This window comes from Gavialis gangeticus, unplaced genomic scaffold (genome assembly GCF_001723915.1).
Source record: "Gavialis gangeticus isolate Ggan-Ray unplaced genomic scaffold, GavGan_comp1, whole genome shotgun sequence".
NCBI lineage: Eukaryota > Metazoa > Chordata > Crocodylia > Gavialidae > Gavialis > Gavialis gangeticus.
Window position 1 is genome coordinate 154,536,556 of NW_017729022.1, and position 14,813 is coordinate 154,551,368.

Consider the following 14,813-nt stretch of genomic DNA (forward strand, 5'->3'; position numbering starts at 1 on the left):
TCTTGATCATGGGTGACCAGAGCACAGTGGTTTAGGTGGGATCCTTAACAGTGCCTTGTACGCGGGCATTATTAACATAGCTATTTCTGGAAATACTTTGCCTGATGCACCCTATGTTCTCCATCTTTACTGATAATTTCTCTTGTAGCACTTCCTTGAAGAGCTCATCCATGGAATCCGGATGGAGTTGACTTTATTTATGTTCCTTGTCTAGAAAATCAGCTGTCCTGATGAAGAACAGTAGCTTCTTGAGGTGGTGTACTTACTTTCCTTAGAAGCATCTCTACATTTGGGTGGAGGGATAAGAAGTTCCAGAGCTTTTAGAGAGGTTTCCTTCTTTTCAACCTGTCTGGCCAGCAACTGCTCCCATTCCAGAGAATATTATATGTTCTTGCAGTGGAGCTTGATGCAGAGGCAGATGCAGAATCAGAAGTGATGCAGGAGAGCTCTGGCCAACACTGATATCTCTGCAGATGAGTTTTAAGTTGCTGATATGAACAAACTTACTAGTGACCTTTGCACCAAACAGCTAGCTTGCTCCTTGGGGACTAATTGACTAGGAATCGCTATCCTCTGGATCACACCAGATGAGGTCACAAAAGGCTGCTTTGTGAGGAATTTCTTGATTATGTCCAATGGTTTGAATTTGATCCAGTGTCTCAATATTAGGAGACACGCCACTGTATACACAGAGAAGCCAGTAATCTATTAAAGATCCTAATATGACCATGTTGAACACTTTGGTACAGTATTGCCAGCACTAACATTTCCACGTTTTGGTTTGGCACTCATCATAAAGTCTCTACACTTGTGTTATCTGCCTGCTTTCATGATTGCTCTGCAAAAGTGTGATACAATCAAGCCATTTAGCTTTCAGTGCAAGAAGGTAGATAAACGTCTCAAGACTAATAGTAACCTCTGTGTATAAAGTCACCCATAAATATAATTTGTGTTGGGAACCAGACCTCCAGCTCCGAATAGTTCACGTAAGTCATAAAATTGTCCATGTGTATGTCTATAGAGTGTAACTGGTGTAGATGTTGGCTGCACGTTTGACTTTTTCAGTAGTAGGTCACACACACAATCATATAAGTGCTGGAGGTCATTCTGAGACAGATACTTGAGCTGCACAATCTCCATGTATTTTTGTAGAGGTCCAGAGATGCCATCTTGGGAGAGCACCTTGGTGGAAGGTGGGGAGAGACAAGTACACTGTTTGCCTCTGACAACAGAAATGGTTTGACCTAGCTAAGGTCTTTGTAGCCAAGGGCAGGCTGAAAGGGACGCATCAAAGAGGTGGGAGAAAATGAGAAACTCTTTGTGGGAATGGTTTTGGTAAATCTGGCTTTGATTTATATATAATCCAGCCCTTGGGGAAGGTTCCAAGTGGAGTCTCAGATTCCCTGTGATGTTTGCCTTAGTGCTGTTGTCTTCTCAGTGAAGCTGGGCTTGTTCCAGATGCATCCCTTCCTAATTACTGAAGGTCTTCCATAACGCACTTCGTTCTATTTCACAGTGTGGCACTTTCCCACTCTTGATTGTGTTCTCTAGTGACTTGCAGAAGCAGACCGAGTGTGGAGCAAGCCTGTAATATTGTTGGTGGGTTTGTTTGTTTGTTTTAAATGAAAACTCTGATGGTGTTACAAGTTTGGTTGGTGAACATAATACTTAGGAATTAGTAAAGTGTTTTGACTTCCCTCATCCTGAAGCAGGGTTTCAAGAACAGGAAAGAAGCTGTGCCAGTAGAAGGGCATGTAGAAGCAAGATGGGTATACAAACTCAATGCCACTTGTTCAAATTATTGTCTCTGTGCCATAAATGTACCTGCGTCTTTTCTCATATGCCAGTAAATACGAAGGCCATGTCCTAAGAGATTTATGTTTGGCTCAGACCAGGCGATTACACAGGATCACAATGCATGTTTGAGAGAGTGCAGAAATATTTTTAAAGAGGGAATTTGTGTAAAAATATTTCACAAATGATGTGTGTTTAAGCTAATATGAATGGGGACTTGTGCATGGTAAATGAGAGGCTGCTGTGAGCATGAGAAGTGATAGAAATGCAAAGAGCAAAGCTAAGATGAGGAGGAAAAGGAAGAAGAATTGTCCCAAACATCAGAAGTGAGTTGGGTACCCATAAATGCATCGGGTAAAAGACAGTCAGTGAAGGGATTCAAGGGGAATGCTAATGTGGTCAGTGTGACAGGAGAAAAGGAAGATTTTTGACACCTAAGGATTTTATTGTATTGACTGATCCATCATGATTATGCAGCAAATTTTGTGATGACCAGGAACGGTGCAGTGGAGAAATATAAATTATCTTTAGATAATACTTCTGTGATATTCAAATGCAAGATGCTGTTACTTCAAATGATTGTGTTCAACCTCTGTGGTAAGATCTAATCTTATACGACAAAATGTTTGTAAGCACACACTTGTTTTGTCATGATATGAAACCAAAATAACACCCTGTATTGTTCTATTTTAAAAAAGAAGATAAATCCAGTGCTGGTCTGATCTTGTGCTAACCCACTGCCATCAAGTTTTATGACCTGAGGTCATGTTAATCCCCAGTGGTCATGTAGTTACTATAGTTTCACTGATAGAACAAGGTTTACACACTGAAAAGTGATGAAGTGAAGCTGATCCTGAAAATGCAGCATCTGTTTCTAGCATAGATAATTATGGATGTCTGCTTAGGCTTTCCCTTTCCCCTTTGGTGAATAGGTTAATCTTCTCTCTGTCAAGCAACACTCCTTTAAACTTACTCAGCCTTATTCTTCATTTGTATACTCCTCAGATTTTGTTGAAGTTCTGGACTTTGCATATCTTTAGAGTTTAATACAGAAACATGCTATTTGCAAAAAATCCTCCCCTTGCTGCAGGAAAAAAAATGGTGTTGCTAATGACATGCAGAAGTACTCTGAGAATTAGGCTCTTTAGTGCCCTAGTTAGTAGAATTCAAAGAATGAATCGATTTTAATTTTTTTAGTAGGCCTGGTGGGTGGAACATGGGGTTGACAGTAAATAGTTCAACATTTTTTATACAGTTCTGCTACTTTCTTGCTGTATGACCTTAGACAAATGAGTTAACCTCTGTCTGGTTCCATTTTCCTTCCTGTAAAATGGGAATAAAGATCTTTTCCCATTTCTTGAAGTATTTAGAAATAGTTAGTTGAACCAAGAAAACTAAGTGGTAATCATTCATTGTACTGTATTTATTTCTTTGGGGTCAGAAAAGCAATCACTGTCCAAACTGATATTTGGACCAGCCTGTTGCCATTCTGGCTTTCAAACAACCAAACTAAACTTTTTCACATTTATTCATTAATACTTAATGAATATTTTTTTTGTCATGCAGACAAATGTTGGCATAAGTTTTCAGTGCCAAGAGCTGTCACTTAGTATTTACTAGTACATACAGTGACTACAGCAGTTGTGGCACATCTGTACCTTATTGGATGATGCAACAGATTGCCATTTTGAAAATACAATGTACTGGATCGCATTCTAGTTGGAACACTGCAGCATCACCTTGCTGTCACGTGTATTAAGTCCCCCCCACATTTTAAAATAGCTGCGGGGGCAATCTAATGAAAGCTGATCGAAGAAGCACCTCCACGGCTATTTTAAAACATGGGGGGAAGGGCTTAATACATGTGACAGTGAGTGCTTTAATTAGAGTGGCTGTCGGGGAACCGCTCTAACTAAAACTGTGCCTCCCCAACCCCAAGCATGTATATAGGCACCTTATACTCCCACCTTGTGAGTGCCACTCTGGAAAAAAACCCATCACATAGCTGCCACTGAAACAGTGCTGGACACTCCCAGTACCCCTCTCATGAACATGTCCTGAGAGCTGAGAACATGCCAGAAAATGGCTGCATGATATTTTTTGGGGTTGCTAATAGCTGTCGGTATGTGTTGACAGCTGTGCCCAACTTGGTTCTGTCGCCAAGACTGGGTGCTCCTGTTGGTTGAATGTCAGTTCTTAAGACCAGACTGCTTGGCTTCTGCTCACCCTTGCATGTAGGCTACACCCTCCATCTTGCCTTCCATGTCTTGATTTTATTAATAGAAGGGGAGGATCCTTGGCTGCTTGCATTTGCCCTCATGAGTATCTTGGGTCGCTGGTCCTCAGGGCTCTGTCTCCCCTTGCGTCCCGTCTCATCCCGTCCATGCGCCAGCCAGATCTTATAGTATAACCAGGCTGCTGGCCATCTGGTGGAAGGATGGTACAGCCAGCATGCCACTCAATTACCTGGGCTTGTGTCCAGCTAGTGGTCTCAACTGGTTACAGAGTCTCTCCCAGCTTTGTCTTGGGTCACCATCCTGGAACCACCTGGGATTGTGTCAACTGTGGGTGACCAAATCCATTGTCACTTGCAATACAGTTGGTAATATGTGGGGCCCACTGGCTGAGCTGTTCATGTCTGGGCTCTGCACAGGGTGCCTGGGTCCTTCTCTCCTTTGCACAGCTTGGCAATATCAAGCCCTTTTTCTGGCCCCTAGGCCTACTGATAAATCCCTGCCCTTTTCCCCTCAGCCCTCTGAGGAATTACTGGACTGCACTTAATGCTTCAGCCCCCTGACACTGTTCATTGGCCTTCAGTCTCTACATCCGATGGGGCCAACCTGGTGTGTCTTTTACTAAAAATATTAAGGACCACCAAACTCAAAGTAATGATGGACCCCGGATCCCATCCCGGAAAAGACTCACAGTTGCTGCTCGCACTGTCTTGCTGAGGAAGGCAACATCCGTCTGGTGCTTCTCCAGTCACCTGCTCCTCTCCATTCAGGAGGTTTGGGTCCCTAGGGCTAGAGGCTTCTCCAAGCCTCTAGTCTGGCAAGCAGGCTCTGACTCTGCTCACTTTGCCCCTGCTGGGGCATCCTGCAGCCAGGTTCCACACTCTTGTAGCCATGCTTGTGGTCTCTCTCCCTTTTGCTGGTGGGAGGCACAGTCTTGTGATGTGATGTCTGCCCCAGTGCACTGGCCAGTCTGCACCCAGTGCAAGCTGGTAAAGTGGGGTGGATGTGGTGCTGGGAGTTCTGGGAGGTCCTGTCTGTGTTGCTGTCTGTCCTGCAGGTAAGTCTCGGGTCCACAGTCCGCCCTCGGGATCCAGCGGGGGTGCCTCATGGGGTTGCCTCCTGGTATTAGTCGGTGGGGTATTCCCCACTACAACAGTACATTTCCACCGTGGTGCTCCTTAGCACGATCTATTGTAGTGTTGACATGGCTTTAAGCTTCCATCTAGTTGATTTCTGGGTGTTATGGCAATATAAATATAGCAGTAGTATTGAAAGATAGTATCCTCTTACTCATGTTGGGAGGCTGTAGATTTTGACACAGAACAGTGGTATCCTGTACATTACTAGATCACTCTGATTTCAGAAAATCATTTATATGGTCCTGGCAGACTCAAGAAAGAGGACTGCTGAGTGAGAGATGAAGTGTGGTTCTTCTGCTCTGTGTCCAGAGCATGAGAGTTCATGTAACTAATAAATTTAGCTAAAACTAAACAATGGCATTTTATTTAAACAAAAACCAAATTTCCTCTTTAAATTATCTACTCCAGAGGTGTGTCAAACTTATCCTGCCACCAAGGTTGGATCCAGCCTGTAGGGTGACTTGCAGACTGGATCCAGACCTGGTGGCAGGGCTAGTGGCTGTGGTGGGGCCTGCAGAGGCTAAATGTCAGTGGGGTGAGTGGGAATGGGTAAGAACAGCTCTCACTTTCTCCCACACAGTTTGGCATCTCCAGCAGACTGTTTTGTTTGTGTTATGCCTTGTCTTTGTAAACCTTTCTGATCCTAGGGGCAAAATCCAGCAAGTTTATATGATGTTGCAAACTGAGTTGCTGCTTCTTCCTACAACACCTGTGAACTGTTTTCCAGTGGGCAGGAAGGAAAAGATGAAGGTAACTTGAAAAATTCACAGACATGGCAGGTTCTTCCTAACCTAGTCACCAGCCCAGCCATTTCCTTCAGCAGTGACTAAGCAAAAAGGGCAGCATTGTCCTCTGGTTCCACTTGACTTCCAACCTTGGCTCTGCCATTTGACTTCAGGGTATTTCTATGAGGCCCAGAAGTACCCCGTCTAACAGCTGTTTCTTGATGTAAAGCACTGTATTGATGCCAGTATTTATTTATATAAAGACAGCTACTGGTAATTTGTTTGGAAGTGCACATTGGGTGTCTGACAATTGTAAAAGTGAATACTAGTGTGTGTTGCACCCTCTGGTGGGTTGTACCTAGCTACCATTAATAAAAAATGGTGAATTTAATAGACAGATAATTGGTATTTATTGCTGAGTATCTCAGAATAAATATTCAGTGAATTTAATTTTTTTGGCATGTGTCATAATGTAGGCTGTCTCTTAAATCAGAAATAGGCCTTTAAATATATAATTAAATTTCATTTAAGATGGTAGGTTTCAAACACCAGGTGATTCAAAACAATAGATTGGATGAAAGAGAAGAAATGAATGCAGATCATAATATTGTACATGCAGCATGAACTCATTCATAGCCTTGGAGATATAGTTAGTTGTGTTAGTCTGAAGTCAGAGAGAAATTAGGGCAGGGTGAGCGTGTCTACACGAGACATTTACTGTAGAGTAGATTAATTAACTCCACAGTAAATGTCTTGGTATCTACATGTGCAGGGCTATTAGGCTGGAGTAAATTAATAAACTCTGCAGCAGGGTAGTACTTGTAAATACAGTATTATTCTGTGGTGGAGATTTTTACTCCGCAGCAGTGCACATGTTAGACATTGATGCAGCTAACTGGGGCATGAGGATGCTTCAGTGCAGGGGCTGCCTGCCAGCTAGCCCTGCACTGAAGCACCGTTGTGCCCCAGCCAGCCCCTCTGCAACATGTTAAACCAGGTCAGAGCAGCCCCAGGCTGAACCCCCAGACTTTCTGCCACCTAGGGCTGCTCCACCCCAACTCAAAGTGCTGCGGTCCTGGGCATGTGTAAATGTGGTACATGGGAGCAATAAACTCTGGCTCAATAAGTGCTGGAGTTTATTGCATCACATAAATATGCACATGTAGACATGCCTGGTGGGACCTTAGAGACTAACTGCTTCAGAGGGGCATGAGCTTTCATAGGCAACAACCTACTTCTAACAAAGTAGGTTGTTGCCTATGAAAGCTCATGCCTCTCTGAAGCAGTTAGAGCATGGTGGCACCTTAGAGACTATCTTCAGCCTTTGAGATAAAATCTATACTTAGAGAAACATAATGATACTAATTTGTAGGTTGGGGTGGGCAAAATGATGGATCCGGCTAGCAGCCAGTCCATGGAGGCCCTGGGAGTGCAGGGCCATGACAGTGTGGGGGCTGCAGAACCAGGACTCTGGCCTGGCCCTACTCTGTGCTGTCATGGTCCCGTGCTTCCAGGGTCTCCGTGAAGACCAGCCATGAGTGGCATGTAGGTCAGGAATTTGCTCTGGGGTCAGAGCTGGGATCTTGGGGTGGTGATAGTACAGTTCCCGGGCCAGGGCAGAGTGGATCATGGCTCTGCACCGGCCCTGCTCTGTCACTGCCCCAAGATCCTGGGGCATCCCTGGCCCTGCTTGTCTATCTCACTTTTGGCTATGGTCCATCCCAGCCACCTGGCTGCATGCAGGTCCCGCCCCCGGTGGTGGGTGCGGGGTAGATGGGCCAGGGTGCCCAGACAATGGGGCTAGGTCTGATGGCAGGAGCCAGAAAGAGCTGCCATCACAGGGGCTGCTGTGAAATGGAGTCTGCTGTGGGCTGGATCCGGTGCATGGGCCAGGCTTTGCCCACCCTTGTTGCAGGTGTAGAGTAGGAGGGAAGAAATTTAGATTAAACAACAGCAAGGTCTGATCCCTTTCTGGTAACAAAGCAGTGCCAGGGCTGTATAATATAGGATGAACTGTGCATGCTGTGTTCCTGCGTTCCACTGTGGCTACAGTTCCCACTGCCAAATTAAAGATGTGGTGAGATGCAATATACTTTGTTTTATGTAAACTGGGTATGACTGAGAATAGTGATGTATTTCCCTGTTCTATAATAAGAAATGTAGTCTCACAGGGCCTCACTTGCTGTTTCCTTCTCTTGTGTTTTGGTACTGCTAATTATAAGCAGTCAGTAATCCACGTGTCATGTCCTCCTAAAATCAGGAGACTGTTTATAGGTCAGTTTTGTTTATTGTTTGTCCTTTCAGCCTGTGGCTGTCCTTTTAGTACTTTCAGACTTATGAAAAATGAAAGCTGAGTGTCTCATGTCATCACCTGGGTCCCCAGGTATTTTTAAGAAGAACCCCTAAAAATCATTAGAATTAGTAGCACTGGAACTCAAAAATAATACCATATAGTCAGGTTCCTAACCAATTATTTCATGTATTTTTTGGCGCACAGATTATATAAAAAGGCTTAGTCTTTTAAAGAAGCTATTATTTTTATTAGTTTTTGAAGCTCCTGAAGATAAACATTAACAAGTTACTCATGCAGAATTGCATAGAAGTGGGAACTTCTTTACCCGAGAATACCCACCTAAGTTGTCACCATGTCACATTCTCATTATTTGGAACTAACTAATTTATAGCACAAGACCTCAACTGGAAGCTTTATAAATAGCTCAGATGTCTCCACTTCATGTGTGCATTTAGTTCTCCTTGCAGTTTCCCATCCTTTACTCTGCAAATGTGAATAAACCGTGTTATCCTGTTAGAAGCCTATTCATTGCTTATTTCAAAGGAGGTCTGTTTTTCTTAAAATGTTAATTGACAAGGTAAGTAAGTATTACTGCAACACAATACAGATAAATTGTGCACAGAAGTAAAAAAAATGCTTTCAGGTAAGTAATAGAAAATTACAGTGTCATTCAAGTATAGTGAGAATTTATGACCATAAATCAGAAAGATGTATTAACTTTTCTTCATGGTCTATGTGTTTGAAAATTATGGGTAGTCAATTAGTTATTCAAATAAATAGATTAAATGACTGGTGTATTAGAGCTTTGCATTTCCAGATGGTTTACTACTTTTAGCTACATATAATCACTTTCAACCTCATTGACTGATGTGTGTTGCTCCAGGGCTTCAAGCACTATGTGAAACAAACCACAGTTTGGCTCTTTAGGACCTCTCCTCTCCATACCATTCAACTGATCTGTTTCAGAACCAAAAAGTTGTAAACTATGAAAGATGTAACAGTGAAGACCAGACTGAGATTCCCAATGTACTTTGCTGGGATAAATTGCAACCAGTCAATTGCATCATTGTTTGGGAAAGGAGAAGAATTGGATAGAATCAGCTAAAAGTAACCATGCCCATACTACAGAGACTAAAATATGAAAATTTTGTGAAGACTTTAGGACAATACAAGCCAAACAGTAAACCATAAAAATTCTTGTGGGCCAACTGTGAAAATTGCACTGAACTTTCTTCAATCCCATTGTTCAACGATCCAGTCCTTAAAGAGCATGTACTTTAAAATTTTCTGTAACATTAAGTGCCTGAGGGCCATTGTGATGCCCTCTACAGGCCCCCTCATCCCTTCTAGGCTCGCTCTCTGCTTCATCTCTCAAGGTCTCACCTTGCCATCTTGATGGAAACTTTGAAAAGGGGAGGCTACCCTCAGAGACTGATGAGCCTAAGATACTCTCTTTCTCTAGCCCCGTGTGCCTTAAGGCCTAAATTCGTGACACCCAGCTCCCCCATAGTTATGCCCAAGCCTTGCAGGTGCTTTGTGTCACCAGTCAGGTGGGACCCTTGTCCCAGAAATCACCAGGCCACCTCAGGCCTTTATTCCCTTGTTGGGGCTTCAGCGTTCTTGGCTTCTGCCCCTCTACTCTGGCTGGTCCTTTAACCAAGGCTCACTGTTCTAGACCTGTTCTCCTGGGCCCTGCAGCCCCCATGCTCTGCCCTTCCCTGGGCTCTCACTGTGCCTTGAACCTGCTCCTAGCAGAGCTCCAGGCAGTGGCATGCCCTAGGTCCCTTGTTACATATCCCTGGTGTATAATTAACATACTGAAAGATTGTATCACATCTTTGCACAATTGACCCCCACATCATTTAAAAGACTACCTAAAACGCCACAGAAAATAGCTAACAAAGGCCTTAGCTACACTTGGAGTTTGGGTTCTGATATAGCTGCACTGGTAAAAACCACTTGTAGAGACACTGTAGTGCAGTTCGTACCTGTGTAGTTTATCCCAATGGCTATAAATCCAGGATACGCGAGGCCATCATCCTATTTTCCTAAACAGATATTTTGTCTTTGCAAAACCTTTTCTCTCTCTTTTTTTCTTGGTATGTACAGAAGGAAAGAGAACTAAGCTGCTCTAGATATTTCTCCATCTTATAAGTGTATTTGCAGAGAATCATAATGTGGCTGAATTATTTTGTAAAGAACAGTTGGATAGTAGTGCTGTTAGCAGTTTCAGCGCATGTGACCAACATGTTAAACAACATTATTCTCTCTCTTTTTCCTATAGTTTATTACAATTTGGGCATTATTTTGGTTTAAATGAAATACATTTCCCTTGCACGTCCTTTAAAAATCTTTAGACGAGGCCATTTTTCTTGGCAGAGTGAACAGGTGCGCTGGCATGTTGAAAGAGGGAAGCTAATGATTCCTTTGTATGGTGCCAGAACATTAAGGCATTCAGATTCCCCATGTGGTCTGTCCCTTGAGTAAACTGCATCTCATCCTCAGCATTCCCCGTTGCCATTCCATTCCCTTTGTTAATACATGGGCAGCACATAGCACGTGAGCGAGCTATGATACAGTCTACAGAAGCAAAAGCAGATGAAATGTAACTAAATCAAATCAAATCCCCACATACAAAGCATGGAAGGCTGGATAAAAGAAAGGGGCTCTCTTGTCTGCAACTGCAGTGGTGGGAAGATTTGTTTACTGAGCTACTGAGAAACACCATCTCAAGCATTAACTACTCATGGGGAATTATTAAGCCATAATGTATCATTTATAAGTTAATACAAATGTAGGTAATAACTTACTATGCTTTCCATCTTGATTAGATCCTGAAGGGATTTATATGCTAATAAACTTGACTACAGACTAACTGTATGGGTACTTCACCCACCATGTTCCTCTGTGATTTGCTATGTACAAATTCTAGCCTTCCCCTGAGAATTTGTCATTATACAGAATCTCCATCACCATAAAAAACCACCCCCACAAAAACAAAAAACGCTGTTGTTGTTACTTGAAAGTGATTATGTGAAATCCTGGCTTTGTTGAAGTTGATGGCAAAACTCTCTTAGACTTCAGTGTGGCCAGGACATCACTGCAGATATCCCTCTGGAGACATGTAGTCATGAGAAGAAAGGGAGAGAAGCCACAGGTTCATTTCCCTTTGAAAATGCAAAAGAAAAAATATCAGAGAATTTTACTCTCCTCTCCTCCCTCCATTCCTACAGCCCTGCTTATGTCCTGTAGCAAATGGCGCTGTAATCACATCAGCCAGCTCCTTCAGCACCCTTGGGTGCATCCCATCCATCCCCATGGCCATGTGCACATCCAGCTTTTTTTAGTCCCTAACCTGTTCTGTTCTTTCACCAATGAGAGCTGCTCCTTCTCCCCAAACTGTGCTGCCCTGTATAGTAATCTGGGAGCTGACCTTGCTTGTGAAGACTGAGGCAAAAAAGGCATTGAGCACTTTATCCTTTTTTGCATTCTCTGTCAAAAGGTTGCTTCCCCCATTTAGCATCTAGCGCTGGTTGCTGGGAAACTAGCTGAAGGCATGTTCAGAATGAGACAGGCCTGCATGAGTGATAAAGACCCTCTGTGTGCTCAAGACAAGATGAGAAGAAAGTCCAAAAGCACTTAGTGCATTGAAATTGCATTTGGTTATTTGAGAACTAATTACACCTTAATTTTTTTAAAGACACTTTTCTTTCATAGGGGAACTTAAAGAGTAGGACAAATGAATATTGTACCTTAAGTCCAGAAAATTGACAAAAGTTAGAGTTGCAGATGAAAGGATAAAAGGGGAATTCTTCGGGTAACTTGAACAAGAGGATGTGTATGTACAGGTCATGGATTGTGCAGAAAAAGGAATATGCCTTGCAACTGGATAGATGATGTGTTTTAGATGGATGCAGAACTACTTGTTTTGCTTGGCTTACCAAGACGGTTTAGAGCAGGGGTTGCAACCTACAGCTTATGGGGCTGGGTACGGCCTGTAGAGCCATTTTATCTGGCCCACGGAGCCAGGGGACTTTGACAACTGTATGTGGCAGGGGGCTTCACCTAGGCAGTGAGGAGATGCAGAAGGAGAAGTGACTGCAGCTTGAACCAGGGGCAAATCCAAGGGAGGTGCACTAGTGTGCAGTTGCATCATTCCCACCCCCACCCCAAAAGTTTTAAACAGGAGTGGGAAATTATTTGGGCCTGCGGGTCACATAGGCAATTCTGGGGAACTCTTGTGGGTTGGTCAGCACCCCCCACCCCACAACAGCCTGGAGCCCACACACCCTGCAGCTCCTCTTCATCACCACTACCAGCACCCAGTAAGAGTTGAGCACATGGCCCTGGCCCCAGCCCCAGCCTTGGCCCACATTGCACATACTCCGGAAACACCCTGGCTGGAGCGGATTGGCTCCAGACCAGCTGGGACCTGGGTGCACAGCCCTGACCCCAGCCCACTCCGCACCCACTTTGGACTGCCCGCCCATGATGAATAGCGGTGGCAGCTGTGCAGAAGCTGCTGCTGGACTTGGGGGGGAGGGGGGGAGAAGCTGTTGCCACCCCTTCACTGTTGCTGGGTCCTTCTTGCTGCAGCTGCCTGGAGCCTGCACCCAGGCTGCCCTGTGGCTCATCTTCACTGCTGCCCCACTGGGTGGCCCAGAGGTGGTGGTGACAGTGGCAGGGAGGAGCTGCAGGGCAGCCCGGGTATGGGCTTTGGATTGCTGCAGCAGGAAGGGCCAGGCAGTGATGAGGAGGAGGAGGCCTCTTTTCTCCCATGCCCACCAGACCTTCTGCTTGCCACAGCTTCTGCCTACCACTGCCGCCACCACCATTCAGTGTGAGTGGGTGGTTCACAGTGGAAGTGGAGGGGACTGGGGTTGGGGCTGTGTATGTAGGTCCTGGCTAGTCTGGAGCTGGTCCATTCTGATTGGCAACAAGTGGAAGGAACAACAGCAGCAACCAGAAGGAGCTGCCACCACCTGGGCTGCCTAGAAATGCAGTCCTGGCGGTGGTGGGTCGTGCCATGGGTTGGATGGTGCCTGGGTCAGGCAAGACTAAGAGACCCATCATGGGCTGGTTAAAGTCCCTATGTGTGCTGGATCTGGCCCATGGGCCACATTTTTCCCACCCCTGTATAGCAGGGCACTGTGTTGTGTCTGCCACTTTCAGGGGAGAAGCTGCCTGAGAGGCAGCTTCCAGGTGGTGAGGGGGCTGATTGCAGGCTCACCTGACTAGAAGAGGGCCAGGCAGGGGCTAGATAATAGATAATGATACAAAGAATCATGAACTAAATATAGACATAGATTTACGACACATTATAACCTGCCTAACATCCAACTCCCCAGGTAAACGCTCCACTTTTTACCAGCTATTCTCATTCCCTTTCCTCCCCCACCTCCTATCTCCCATCCTGTGACTACAGCTGCATTAATTTACACCCCTCTCCCCCATCTCCCACCTACTGACCACCTCAATTTACAGTTTAACTGACTGGCTTTGTTGCATACGTACTGGCCCCCTGCCTGCTTTACCACTCTATCCAGGAAGAGCACAGAGCATCTGCAGAAGCTTCCTCAGCCTGACGAAGGGTGTTTGTTCCTGAAAGCTTGCTAAGAAGAATTTTTCCAACTATTTGAGTTGGTCTAATAAAAGATATTGGATTTCCCCAAAGAATCTTGTCTGCCTTTTGTTTTATGTTAGGATTATTGTTTGAGTTACAAGCCTTTAGCCCTGCCAGAGGCAGGCTCAGGGCCTGTAGAGAATACCCCAGCCCAGAGAGTGGGGCTAAGTGGGGCACAGAGGGTTCCACAGCCCAGAGGAGAGGCTGAATAAGGGAACAGCCCTGGCTAGCTCAGAGAAGGATCTGAGCTAGATACAAAGGGTTTCCCAGCCCCGAGAAGGGACTGAGTCAGGAAGCTAAACAGAGGACCTGCCGGCCAGGAAGTGTCATTAGAGGGTCTACAGTCTCCAGGAGGGACTGGCTGAGGGGCTAGGAGTCTGAGGATACCAGAGATAAAGAGTGGGGAGACCCAGAGGATCTGAGAATCCTGAGAGGGGCTAGGAGAAGCTAACACCTAGAGTGATAATACCTGTGAGGCTTGGGCTGTGGTGTAGGGGAGGAATGGAGCCACACACAATTTGCCTTAAGGCTATAGGTGCCCTGCAGGGGCACTGCCAGGCTGAGGGGGTCTATTTATCATGAGGGCTTGATTGAGACCAGTGGGGCTAGGAGGGATCTGTTGAGGAATTGATTGGGCTCTGGCTCTCTAAGGCCTGTGGGCAGCCTCCTTTACTTAACTTCAGTAACAACAACGCACAGGAGGTAAGCAATTAAGGGAGGGCCACATTAGGGACAGGACCAGGCAGGAGCCACACAGGCACCATGGGCATCATGGTTGCCCCTGTGACTCAAACCTGCTGCACCTTGGTTTAAAACCTGGCAGTGGCAGCAGCATGAATTCAACTAATGTTCTTGGGCAGCAGTGAGAGCATCAATTGAAATCATGGCTCATGGAAAATATACCTGACACCTTCTAAACTCTTCATTCCATCGTGTTAATGATCCTCTCTCCTTTTTAATGATCTTGACGTTCCACTACTCAAGCCAGCCAGCTTTCTGCAGTTC

General features: G+C 45.1%; 1 pseudogene; it reads right to left on the minus strand.

The window, feature by feature from the left end:
* Window positions 1-340: 340 nt before the first annotated feature.
* Window positions 341-1,007, minus strand: LOC109296484 (annotated as a pseudogene).
* Between the last annotated feature and the right edge of the window lie 13,806 nt (window positions 1,008-14,813).